At 31.6% G+C, this 14,901-nt stretch overlaps 1 pseudogene; it reads right to left on the bottom strand.

The window, feature by feature from the left end:
• LOC111635334 overlaps positions 1–14,901 on the bottom strand; it is a 39,899-nt pseudogene that overhangs the window by 16,422 nt on the left and 8,576 nt on the right.

Genomic DNA, 14,901 nt, shown 5'->3' with positions numbered 1-14,901 from the left:
GAGCATATCTGGTTTCTACTAAAAACTCCAGGTTTTGTGATTGAGGAGATTCAAGAATTATATTTTGAATATCCAGATTTTGGCTCAGGGAATATTCCAATTTCTCTAATCAAATCCATTCATCCATCCAACTGATTTTTAGCATGTTTAAAAGTCTCCAATTGCTTCTCAGATCACTTTCCTCAAGCTTAGAAACAACTGCACAGGAACTTATATGAATAAACTTGTATGAGTGTATAGTTCCTTTAACATGGCTTCTTGTTTCAACAGACTCTTAAGTTTCATTGTGGCCATTGAAGACTTTTCATCTAGTTTATCAATGAATGTTTCTATGGATAAGAGATTTTCAACATAAAAAACATGCCACCTGAATCCATGTGCCATACCTGGTAATCACAAAGCTTATGGGAGTGTAAAGAGCAATGTGACTGGATTTACCATCCATCTGATGTGTCATGTTATGTGTCATGCTTATTGGGAATCATGTCTGCTGATTCGATATAATATGGTCTGCTCAAAGCCTAAAAAAGCTCAAAATTTATGCTGATATAAATTATTGCGGAATTTCATTGATTCGTATATAATACGATTATTTGCGAACACAAACCAATCAGAAAAAAAGTGACAGAAAGGTGTACTTTCTTTAAATCTATGTTTGTTTGGTGCAATTTTGGAAAAAATATAACATCATGGATGCCTTAGGAAATATCAATTTTGCTTGGCAAGAATTAACTGATAAATGCACGAACGAAGTGTGGAAGAAGTTATGGCTGAAGGTATCCAAGAATTATCAATGAGAAGAGCCTATTGATGTATTCATCGAGCCATTCACGACCATGCCCAAGTATACTTGTTTGATTGTAGGTAGTACATTTTTAAACTGATAAATAACATCAATTCGGCAGAATTTTGACATATCTGATGAGGTCATCTGACTGACCAGTCTTCATGCCTCTGTCATGATCTTTTAATATTTTTTCTGCACAGACTCAGTTAGCATAAACCACTAAGTTGAAGCTTGTAGTGAGAGTTGATTCTAAAATGGTGATTCAGAAGAGGTTAATTTGTAATAAAAAATTATATTCTTTTATTTATACAGATTTATTTATTAATGACATAAGTGATTTTTCATTTAGTGAAAGAATTAATGAAATATTAATTATAATTATTAAATTTAATAAGAAATGCCTCCTAATGCATACTTCTAGGCCAAATCACTTGTCATTTAATTAATAATTAGTAGCATTAATATAGCCTTATGTAATCTGACAATCATTTGGTAAATTTCATGTAAATATTATAAGACACAAGGTGATGTTTTGAGCCTTTTCTTTGACCAAAAGTTGCTTCTTTTATGTTGTAAAAAATGGTAGCTATTCATTGCTTCATTGACAACATATACCAATGATAAAATAACTTGAATATTTTGAAAAGTATTTTAAAATAGTTTATCAAAATGGAAAACTTTTTTCTTAACTAATTACACAGCAGTTTATATTATTAAGCAATAAAGCTAAATAAATTTGAATTCCTTCCTAATAAAAGCCACTCTGATATATCTACGCTCAAACAAGTTATTACATTTTAAACATGTATCAGTACAATCAAACCTCGTTTTCAAACTTAATTCATTCCTAAAAGTTGTTCAAAAACCATTTGTTCTAAAACTGAAACAAATTTTTCCATAAGAAACAATATAAAATAAATTAATCCATTCCTGACTTCCAACAAAGCCCCTCTTTTTACCTTTCTAGATGTATTGCATGCATAAAAATGCCACAAATGCAATATACTATTATATATAATATATTATCATCTATATGTATACCTATATCTATTCTATACATATATTAAAAGCAAAATATTCAGTCACTGCCAACCAAAACCAACACTTGAATAAAGTGCTATAAACAGAGACTCAATTCTGACTTCCTGCATGAAATATATTCAAATCAATCAAGACACACAACAAGTATATTATCCACACTTTCCAAAATAGTGTTTCAATTTTAGTGTAATTTCAGAGTTTTAATTATTATTTTTAGTTTTAATTAACTGGCTCCCTAGTATTAATAAATATTAAATATTGATATTATAATATATATTATATTATATTATATTAATAAAGTTTTTGTATTTTAATTTAACATGAGCATATTTAAACACAAACTCTTGAATGCCTTTTATATTACATGAATGTCAATTAACACAATTTTTATTAAATTTGATTTAAATTCAACTGCAGCATGTACCAAAAAATGGAAACAGCATCTTTCTCTCATTGAAATCTAATTTTAAATAGCATCATCATCAATGATTTGTTCGTGATGTCTAATGATGTGAAGTGATCTTGATGTCACTAACTTCTGAATTGGTAGTCCTGTCAGTGATTAGTTGGGCGGTTGACTTTCTTTAACATAGGAAGTAAAGGAAGTTGACTGTCTGGTCTCCCTCTAATCTGACCATCTCTTGCTATTTAGCTTGTTTGGCAACTGGGCAAATATGAGTTCAAAATTTTGTTCATAAACTGAATTGTTCAAAACCCAAGGCTTGACTGTATCATGTTTTACACATTATGATAATAAAAAAAATATGTAGATTTACTTTTATGTAATCTGCATGACCAGGGCAATCCGTATGACTGTAATGGCGAACATCAGTGGCATATTCTACGTGGGCAACATTAATAGTAATTCCACGAGCCCTTTCTTCAGGTGCATTATCAATGTCTTCATATTTATGTAATTTTGCCATTTTCTTTTCAGCTAAAACTGTATAATGAAAAAACAATATATAAATTAAATTAATACATTTATTATAGACAGTAAATAAATCGATGAAATAAAGTGAATAATATACAGTAATACCTCGACTTATGCGATTTTCAGATCTCGTCGATTCATCTTTTGTTTGAGTGCCACACAACTCTCGATTACTCACTCCCCCCATACTATTGTTCAGCTTACACGTTTGGACGTGTCACGCAGAATCGACACATACCTACAATTTATTTTGCGTTATTTATTTCTGTGTTTGTTATATCTACAGAGACTTGAGAGACATCAATGTGGTGACTTCTTGTAACCGTAAACGAATCAAAAGACAAGATAAGATTAATGAGAACATTTATTAGCTTACATACATCCGACTTGGATTTTACATAAATTGCGAAATTATACCCCGACTTATGCAGTTATCGCTCAGTCCCACCTATCGCGTAAGTTCAGGGTATTACTGTACATGTTATTTAAAGTAAACTCTATTTTTTTTTATAATGGTGTCAATTTGAGATATAATACCAATTTAAAAGTTTAGACCATTCAGGAAATCCTTGTTATAAAATTTGTAATCCATGTTTTAGCAATAAATGTTATTCATTTTATGAAAAGATCATCAATTTCTATATCAAATTTATTGCTAAAACATTACTAAAAATCCATTTAAAAATAAAATATGTTCTAATACAATATTTCCCAAACTTTTCAGCTAATGACCTCCTTAACAATTCATCTTTGCTCCACAATTTCCATCCATCAACTTAAAATCTCGAGCACTTTAGATCAAAGGAAGAGGCATGTATATATGTATGACGGATGGAATGCAAGCTGAACAAATATACAACAGTGAAATTTACACTAGTGTATCTAAGAAATAGATAGTATTTCTTGCTCTTTTGTTCCAGACAACTAATCCTAAGAGTAAAAATGCCTATAAAAGAATTCATAAAGAATACAAGAATATTTCTTTGCAGTAAAGGAGAAGGTGGTATTATGGAACACTGCGGGTATTATGGAACCACCCCATTTCGAACTGATAATAAAGGCGAACTGTAGCGGAATGTGGCTGAACTGAACTAGGCAGACATCCATAGCAAGGGGAAAACCCGTTTTACTTCAGTTAAACGGTTGTCTGCATTTAATCAGCAAATTTGTTTTTTCAAAATTCGCAAGTTTTCAATGCTAAGTGAATTTAATTATTTTTAAAATATAAATCGTGTAGTTGTAGGTTAACTGGTGCATGTATTCCGTTCCAGAGACTTAGGGGTACATATTAATCTGTGTGATGTTCACGTTTTTTAAATTTTGGTCTCGACAGACATAAGTTAATTCGAGATGGCGATGCGTGAAATACGGACCCCTTTGGTGCTTTTACAGTAATATGGAACTCAACTCCTCCGAACTCTCTCTTTGCAATCAGACATTCGTCCGGAGCAATTTGGGAAAAAGACACTAGGTAGAAAGTCTGAAAATATCGAAAAAGAGCTGCTGGAATATATATTGTTGATGGAGGTCATATTTTTCTATTATAAAAGCATTTTTGCGATAAAATACATTGGAGTAAATAATTTTGTAATTATTTAACATTTTTTGTCCTTTCCTATTTGTTTTTGGCTACATTAAAGCATTTTTTTGAAAATATACAGTAAGGTTCCATATTACCACCCGATTTTCTCTAAGCCTACTTTCGGACTTTTTGTACAAAAGCCTTCAAAAACCATACTTATAATTACACTAGTGAAAAATCCAATTAGGAACATTTAGATTACTAGTTACCGGTACTTTTCGCACAAAAAATGTGAATGTAGTTATGATACCTTGTTTACAATTCACTAAAATGTAATTGGGGTTCCATAATACCACCTTCTCCTCTAATAATTATGTCAAAATTATATCTTGTTCTGCATGACATTTCTTTGCATTTAAAAAGCCATAGACATTTACATGCCACTTTATATCTTCAAATATAGCAATTATTTTAAATTTCTAAAATTACCTTTTGTGATAGCTGCTGTTAATGTAGTTTTTCCATGATCAACATGACCAATCGTTCCAATATTACAATGAGGTTTATCTCTCTGGTAAGTCTTCTTTGCTGCAGGTGAAGTCACAGGTACTGCTGCTAACCTCTGACTGCTTGAGAAATTTTGAATTCCACTGCGCCCAAACAGTAATCGACTTAACTAGAAAAAAAAAATTAACATTAATAAAATCTAGACAATAAAAATCTTTCAATATATGAAAATGTTGCTAACTTTTTCATTATTATAAATAAAGTTAGTTTTTTATTTTTATGAACAATTTAGATATAAATCAAATATAAAGCATAATTTTTTATTTCTCTAAATAGGTTTCCTGTTATGGAAAATAAATTGCATTTGCACTGAAATATCAATTTAGTTATTAAAAATAGCCATCTTGTAAACAGTCTTATTTATATCATTTTGAAATAATGTGTTCTTATAATTTATTCAATTTTAACTTGTTGACTGACAAGTACAAATTATCTTGTAGTTGGCAATTGAACAATAGGTACCATCTATAACAGGGGTTCTCAACTGGGGTCCACAGAAAAAAATACCAAATTGGGGTTCACGTGATATTTTAGTGGTCTATAAGGTAATTCTACTTCAGAATAATTGTTTTACTGAAAATTAAATTTCTACAGTGTATATATTGTCAATTTATTTATTATTCATTTCTTGCATAAGGGTTAAAATATAAATTATTTAAAATATTTAATATGTATATGACACATATATCTCATTGACAAAGGTCAAAGAGAGATTATAAAACTGGGGTCTGTTAGGAGAATCTTATACCATCAGCGTCATGTCACTTAACAGTGACATTTCTGAACGTGTTGCATCAGTTTGTTGCAGATCTTGAAAGATTAGAGAGGGAGGTTATAAACTTTATAGCTTCCCTCTAGTATAAAGGTAATTAGTTTATTTTAACCCTAACCTTCAGTTCTGTGCAAAACTCCACTAAGAGGTATTAAAAGTGCTAGTTCATAAATACAGTAGTTACTTTTTCTGAAATTCAGAGCTTCAGTATTAAAATATTTTTCCAATTTGAAATAATGCAACGAAAAAATATAAAGTTTTTTTCTGTGCAATCATTTTCTTCACAAAGTAAACTAACTCTTTCCTTTGTGAATTTCTTTAGAATTTTGTTTGAAACATCTCCAACATCGAGCATGTGGATTGAGTGGAATTTGTACTTTATGCAGACCCATTAGTAATGTGTTTAACTTGTTAGACTTTATAGACGTATCCCAAGTCACATTAAACCAATATTAATGAAAATAAAAGAATTTTATCCATCTTTGAAGGATTCCTAATTAAGAAACTGCTTTGCTGATAAATCAATCTGTGCTTTTGATTTTCTAAAAGGTTATTTTAAAAAATATACAAATATAACTCATTTAGCTTTATACATTGTTTGTACCTAGATCTTTACTTATGCTCATTAGTTGAGCAGAAAATGTCAGATGCTTGAATGTGATAGGTGGTTAATAATCTGGAATTGAAGAATCTGTTAGAATTTCTTCCAATACTTTATCCTAAGGTTGTAAGCAAGTCTTTCTTGAATAAATTGTATTAATCAAAAGCAAGATTAAGGAGAAATCCAAAAATCTTCGGAATAGTTTATTTGTGTTCCTCACTAGACTTGTAAGGAACCAAGTCCGAGCGTTATTTTTAGTTACTTTTATTTTTGCTTATTATTCTATTTTTTTTGGGGCTTATGTTTTGTTAGGATGAAGGTTTCCTCACCATTCACCTTAGAAACTTAAAAATAGAAGAGAAACCAACTCACCGACAAGAGAAAAGCGCCGTAGTTAAAAATCGCGCACACTTGCACTCCCGAGCAGAGAAAAGTAAGTCTGCACAGAGAAAAGGGGGAGACCCACAAGCACAACTTAGGAAACTTGCTAAACCTTAAAAGAATAAAACACCCTGAAAATTGTCAAAAAGAATAATGTAAAAGGTTAGCAAGTATTGTGCGGAAAATAGGCTGCCAGACAAACAGAAAAAAGCTTGTTATCAAATAAGTATGTAAATGAGGGGAGTGATCTCACTCAGAATTGTGACGTCACCTCACAGTATAAAGTCCGAACCTCAAGTGAAGATGAACAAGGTGAGCTTCTGTTAGCAATGAGCATGGGGAGCTTCGTAGCAGCAAACGAGAGAGAGGTGTCCGATAGGATAAAGTAGTTCCAAGGCGATTTTGAAGTTATTCGATTTGTGGATCGAAGATTAGAGAAAGTCTTGAGAGTTGAGGAAAAAGGTTCCTAGTATATTGAGGTGACGATTAGGACCTTTAATTCATAAGAATTATTGTACATAAGTTAAGTCTTTGAATTTTTTGTCGAATTCCAAAGGGGAATAGATTTAAGTTAGAAAATAGATTGATTTGAGTTTTGTCGGGTTGATTCTTATTGATTTACATTGAATAAATTGTTATTTGATTTTTACTAAATTTTGTATATAGTTATTACTAGAAATTTTATTAAATATTGGATTGTTTTTGACAAACTTTGTCATTATTTAATTTGGTGCACGCTTAAAGTCCAGGCCTGGCACACTAACGTGAATCCGCGTAAAGTACCCATTAGGTAATGGCTATTTCTGGCACACAGTCATGTCGATAATCATTGGAAAAGTCAGAAAAATAATATAGTACTTTACAGACTTAGCTTAGGTATTAGGTATTTTGTGTACTATAACACCCAGTTTGAGATAAGTAGTGTTTTATTGTTATAAGCTATGCTGTCTAAGCTTTATGAGATTGTGCTAGTCCTAATGTGAGCTAGTTCTAACCACTACTTCTTGCAGAAATGTAGGAAGAACTGCATGGTCCCATGTCATTATTTCACATATGTTTATCAACTGGGTGTGAAGCACTACTGCCAAAGATTAGAAGATTATGTATGAAGAGAGAGGTGTATGCTAAACTTATCAATGTGATTGCTTTAGAGAACCATTTATTTAAGCAGGATAGTAACACCCTGGAAGTAGCAAATAAAGTCATCACGATTCATGAAAGACTTGCTTACAATCTCAGTATAAAGTATTGGAAGAAATTCCAATGTATTCTTTGATTCCAGACTCCAAAGTCTATCAATACACCTGAAATCCTGATTTTAGATTGGGATGGTGTGTCACCACTGGACTTCCTTGTTTATGTTCTAAAGAAAGATCTACAGTGCCCAGATAAAAGTATTAATATAAAATATGCTTTAATGGAGTATATATCATCTGACAAACTTGCAAGCATTTTAGAGCAATTGTAGGAGTTACATTAATACAGAAATAACCACAATTGTTAAAATAAAAGTAAATATGATGAATTATGCAAAATAAATACAAGCTTAAAATATAAATATTCAGTGATCACAGCTGAAATACTGTAAGGAACTAAGTCCGAGCTTTATTTTTATTTTACTTTTATTATATTTTTGTTTGGGGCTTATGTTTAGTTAGGACGAAGGTTTCCTTACCCATCACCCCAGAACGGTCAAAACCAGAAGATAAGGGATTAACCAACTCACCGACGACAAAACGACAGCGCCATAGCTAGAATTCGCACTCACGTGCACGCCCGAGCGGAAGAATTGTAAGTCCGCACTGAAGGGATAATAGACTTTTAGGAACTTGTGTAACCTTAAATTAAACATCCCGATAATTGTTAAAGAAATGTTGTAAAAGGTTAACAAAGTATTGTCGAGAAATAAGCTACCAGATAACGAAGAGAAAACAAGAATGTTATGCGTAGATATGTAAATGAGGGGAGTGTCTCAAGTAGAACTGTGACGTCACCTCAGACTATAAGTACAGTAANCTAACTCCAACCTTTATATACCCACCATGCCAGGGTAAAGCAATAGCTGGCTGAGTGCCAAAGAGGGAGTTATAGGTTGTGGATGCTGAGTCGTCTCTAGTCAGCATAGTGAGTAATCAGTATGCTTATGTCTAACTTGTAAGTTAACAGTTCTGGACACAAAGATCAAATGGAGGTCTGGAATGTAACTAGCAACACATCCATACAGTAAGCAGCAGCATGACTACTTAACTTAATTCTTATACTGTATTTCTTATAGCCTAATGAATTTTGGACTAATAAAAAGCAACTAATGTAACTGTTTTATTAAATAAATTGTCAATTTTTTTGTGCATATAAATAACATCTTATTACACCTGAAATGTTGATTTGATTTACAACAATAATTACTCCAAAATTTTTGACAGGATTGTATATAGTTAGAGCTACAATGATTATATCTATATTGAACTTGATTCAATATAGACAGGTGTGGCCAAACTTTTATCCCTTAGGGGCTACTTTTTTGGTAAAATGTAGTCCGCAGGCAATTGTGAATATGGGCAAACAATTTTAGGATTTTTATATGCGTTAACATTCATTTGCATTGTTCATCGGGATAAATACAAACAGTATGGGGAAATAAATAAATATAATACAGTATTTTGAATTTTTGAATTAAACATAATTAAGATTTTATACTTTTCAAACAAATCACTATTAGCATATCCAAAGCTACACCTGAAACAATGATTAGTATGTTAATTAAGAACTGATATTTAAATAATTAGGAAAACAACATTGAAGTAAATGAAGAAACGAGTTTGTTTTTACATAAAAAAACTCTTACTCAAAACATAAGATTGTTAAAATCATCAGACTATATACATGGTAATATAGCAAATAATATTGATATTGTTGTACACATCAAATCAAAATACAGAAGTTAATTTTTATTATTAAATTGCAATATATTGATGTATGCAGATACTGTGTACAGTGAAAACTGCTTAGGCGACCACCTGCATTCGACGGGCACCTGCCAAAATGGGCAAAAATTTCTGGCACCCAATAGTTTATCCATAGAATCTTCGTATAAGTTACCTGTATTAAACGACCACCTGTGTAACGTGACCGNCCTTAGGGGCTACTTTTTTGGTAAAATGTAGTCCGCAGGCAATTGTGAATATGGGCAAACAATTTTAGGATTTTTATATGCGTTAACATTCATTTGCATTGTTCATCGGGATAAATACAAACAGTATGGGTACATTGCACAGACAGTCTATTATTGTAAGAATAAATTATCAAATTAAGATTTTAAACATTAATTTAAGTGAAAGCAAATTGTTCAACTTTAGCTTTGCGCCTACTTTCAAAACCTTTGCGGTCGACCACTGTCTATGTGTTGGCCATCCCTGAATATAGACATAATCTTCAATCTTCAAAAAAGTAATTTATTAAACCTTATTGCAACACACAATAATGTTACAAAATGTTTATAATTGCAAAATACAAAAGTCATTGTAATTAAATTTGACTTTGCAAAATTCTGTTTTTACCCATCTGAGTCAGATTGAACTTCTGAACTGCAGTTTTAACAAACAAAACCAATTGTTGCAGTGTGTTCCTTCCATATTTGAATAGAATAAATGATTTTCTTTTTGTAAACTTGTTCTTCCTTTGGGACAACAACACATCTAGATTTTTTTTTCTGATTCTACTGACTTTTCAATTATTAGATTGCCATAACCTGTGACAGATTTTATCTTTCAGGCAAAATGGCAGATTGGTAATTGACACTTGTCTAATCATATGAGTTTTTGTAAGAATCCTAGTACATTGCACAAGATTTCTCATGCAATATAGATTTTCCTATGCAAATTTTCTTCAATACAACAAGTCATTTGTATTTACAGTGGTACCTCAGGATAAGAAATTAATCCGTTCCGAAACTGAGATCGTATAATGAAAATGTCGTAAGGTGAATTACATGTGATTACATGTAAAATTTTACATGCAATCATATGGGGAAAAATTACAAATTATGTAAATTATTAATAATGGTATGTAAATTACAAATAATTTATTCCAACACGAAAAACACACTCAAATTAAAGCTAAGTAGTACATTTACAAAAAATAACTATAGTAAGGAAAACACTGAAAATTGCGTTTTGTAGTTGTAAATGTATAAATAACCATAATAGAATAATAATTGATTAAAAAAATGTAGTTTTATTTGCACTTTACCTTTGAGGATAGACAACGGTGGAGGTGTAAACTGGTGGTGGAAGAGAGGGAGAAGGGAAATGATACTAAACTTAACTTACATAATATAAAGTAACAATAACTTAGAAAAGATAAAAAAAACTACTTTTTAAAATGTTTTTAAAATGACTTAGACAAATGTCATTAAACTGAGCAGCAATACGCCAGTGTGAACCTTTTTGGGATGTTTCTTTTCAATGAAATCAGTCACTTTCTGATAATACCTCAAGATTTCCTTTATCGAGCTAGATCCTTCCACGACAAAGTAAACATGCGGACTGAGACCGATGAACAGAAGTGAATAAAAAATGGCACTGCAAACCAATGTAATGTTGTATGGTGAGTTTTTGTTCATATCGCGGAGAAAGAATATGTTCAAATTTCATGTCATATCCTGAAAATTTCATATGCTGGGGCATTTGTATCCTGAGGTACCACCATATCTTGTAAATAATCTGAGCATTTATTGCACCAATGTTCAATAAGATAAAGAATATAGTAAGAGGTCAGCAATTACTTACTCAGGAAACAGAATATCCTGACTTTAGATGATCCACAACATCCATACCTCCATTGGTAAGGTTGTAGAAAGTAATTACTTCAAGTTTTCATGCCTCATCAGAGTTGGGATGAATGCTATTGTTATTATGCATGGTGAATATCATCAATATGTTGTTCTTCTGTTTCTTCTTTGAAACATAATAATAATAAGGCAGTTGTTAAGCAGTAAATGTAAATATGCTGTTGCTTACTGGCCTGTTTTTCAGTGACATAAACCCAGTAGGTATCTCTCTTAATTTTCTGGAGTTCCAACTATTGTCAACAAGTAATTGGTATACAGATCATTAGAAACTGATACAGAAGTGAAGTAACTTCTGTGGTCAAATTCCTTCCAGCATTGTCAACTGGTCAAATCATTTGCAAAATCACACTCTTTGTACCATTAGGAATTTGATATGGTCTAGATCAGGAGATCACCAAACTTTCTTCACAGTGGGCCAGATAACTGAGAGAATGACAAAACGCGGGTTCACATAACCATTTTGTTCAATACAGCACACTGAATACACAAAAAATAAAGACAACCAGCATACAGTAATACATCAGTTTTTGTTAACTTTGGTTATTGTTGGTTGCCTCGGATTTCATCAGTGTGCTGAAGTGACCTCGCTGTTAATTTTCAAAAACAAAGGGCAACCCATGTGTTTTACTGCTCAGTGTGACGTTTCTCAGTGTGACATTTCTCAGTGTGAGAGCATTACCCTGCGTGTCTAGCCAAACAATTCCATTGCTTTCCTTTCTTTTAGCTCCATCGAGGGACCATAGAAGGTTTCCAGAGCCAGCAGCGTTTCGAAGAAGGCCAGGAATATGATCAAGTTGAAATAAATCATCAAAAGATAAAAGAGCAGCATTAAGATTGTTGAAATCAGCCGCATGTACAGCAAGTCGCCATCCATGATAAATTCTATTGTGGCAAAAAGGAAGCAATGTAGGAGGCTAATGTAGCGAAAGGTGTGAATAACGAATGTGCTAACGAAACAGACATCATAAACAATTTAAGATATTGAACAGTTGTTATTAATTTCAATCAATCAAAAACAGTTAGATGGCAATTCTGTTTCAAAGGCCATCATATTAGTCTTTTATATTAATTTCTTATTGTTTTTAGTACAGGTAATCCCTGTATAACACAGTAGTTACGTTCCAAAAATTTGCCATGTTATGCGAATCCGTGTTATATGAAACAAAGAACTAGTACGAAAAGGAGGGTTAGGTTCCAAAAATTAAAAAAACATGCTATTATATTTTCATAATTAAGATAAACATCTTTATTAAAATTTTCTTAAGTGATACATATTAATATAAATTAAACAATGTTTTCTTCGTCATCACTAAAAACACTATTAATTAACCGAGAGCGTTTTCTTTTTGGCAAGTTATCCTTATCCTCTGAGCATTTTTCTGCATTATCTTCAGATCCATGCTTTACCTTTTGCAAAAAGTGTGTAATTTTAGTTTGCTTGCTTCTAGTTAAAAGATTACAATTTTTGTGATAACTCAGGATGTATTTCTTCATAATTCGAAGTTTAGACAATTTACAAAAAGTCAAATTAACTTTTGAGTCCATCTTTATCCTTTATACACTACCACAGAAGTAACAGTCTTAAAAAATTTGCTTTGAAGAACTCTTCTTAAATACAGGTAAAAATTGGTAAAAAAACTTCACAAGGTTAAAAGAGATCAAGTGTCAGCCTTTTCTTGTAGGTTTCTGACACTTTTACAATTAAAAACACAAAGAAATTCTTCACCCTTATCATTTTTATCCACCTTTTTAAACTGCTTCTGGCCCTCTAGTGGTAGTTATGAGTATTTGCTTCTGGCCCTCTGTGGTAGTGTATAAAGGATAAAGATAAACTCAAAAAGTTAATTTGACTTTTTGCAAATAGTCTAAATTTCGAATTACGTAGTTAAAAGATCTTTATAAATTTCCTTATATGGCTCTAAGCACTTATGAAGAATAAAGCAAGTATGGAATAAGGGGAAAACATCTGGCAACATCAGAAGCAGAAGAGTCAAGATCTGGCAACATTGAAACAAGTTTCGANCTTAAGTTTGTCAGGTTGATTGTGATTTGATTTCTTATTTAATAAATTTGTTGTTTGTTTCTAAAACTTGTACATAGTATTTGTTAGACTTGATTAAACATTTATTATTGAGAGATTTTTTTGTGATTAACTTTGTCCTTACTTTATTTCGGTGCACGCGAAAAGTCCAGGCCTGGCAACTAACAAACGCGAACCCGCGTAAAGTACCCGTTACGTCCCGGCTCTTTAAGAAAAAATTCGTTGTAGAGCAAAACACTAAATATATTACTTTACAATACAGACATTGATAAATCAACTTAATTTTATGAAGTGACATCAAGCTTTCATATAAAGTTATTAAGGTTTCATGTTAACTGTCACACCAAACTTAACTTGTTCTTTTGCTACTTAACTATACAAAATATTACTCATTTATGAATACTCATTAAAAGATTATTATACATTTTAAGTATTATTGAATATTATGTATACTTTATAATAGTAAAATTGTCAAAAGTTTTAACCAAATTTTTAACAATTTTAATAAAATCTAAATTATAATTCATAATAATTTTGGCTTACCTTATCTTCATTTCTTGCAGTTATTTTCACAATAGAATGTTTCAAACCTTAAAAAAATAAATATAATACAGTATTTTGAATTTTTGAATTAAACATAATTAAAATTTTATACTTTTCAAACAAATCACTATTAGCATATCCAAAGCTACACCTGAAACAATGATTAGTATGTTAATTAAGAACTGATATTAATATAATTAGGAAAACAACATTGAAGTAAATGAAGAAACGAGTTTGTTCTTACATAAAAAAACTCTTACTCAAAACATAAGATTGTTAAAATCATCAGACTATATACATGGTAATATAGCAAATAATATTGATATTGTTGTACACATCAAATCAAAATACAGAAGTTAATTTTTATTATTAAATTGCAATATATTGATGTATGCAGATACTGTGTACAGTGAAAACTGCTTAGGCGACCACCTGCATTCGACGGGCACCTGCCAAAATGGGCAAAAATTTCTGGCACCCAATAGTTTATCCATAGAATCTTCGTATAAGTTACCTGTATTAAACGACCACCTGTGTAACGTGACCGCGGGCATCGATTTTTGGTCCGAAACAACATACAACACCTGCAATAAGCGACCACTTTCGTGAATGTATCTGGTCTAAACTATTGTAAGAACCCATCTCAACAACGTTTCCACCTCCTAATATAATGAATTAGTCTAAACTCTCGTTCGAACCCATCTCAGGCACTCCCCCCTTGAAATTAGGTGCAGGTGTTAATAAATTAGTCTAGCAACAAAGGAAATTCATTTCAGTTTGTTGGAAAATGTCCGAAATGCAAAGTGCTGTCGTTAGAAGATCGTATTAAAGTTATCACAACAGCAATTAGCGGCGAAGTTTAA

Source organism: Centruroides sculpturatus, unplaced genomic scaffold (genome assembly GCF_000671375.1).
Source record: "Centruroides sculpturatus isolate CEXI.00-Female unplaced genomic scaffold, Cexi_2.0 scaffold108, whole genome shotgun sequence".
In the NCBI taxonomy this organism is placed as follows: domain Eukaryota; kingdom Metazoa; phylum Arthropoda; class Arachnida; order Scorpiones; family Buthidae; genus Centruroides; species Centruroides sculpturatus.
This window is presented reverse-complemented; position numbering and strand designations above follow the sequence as displayed.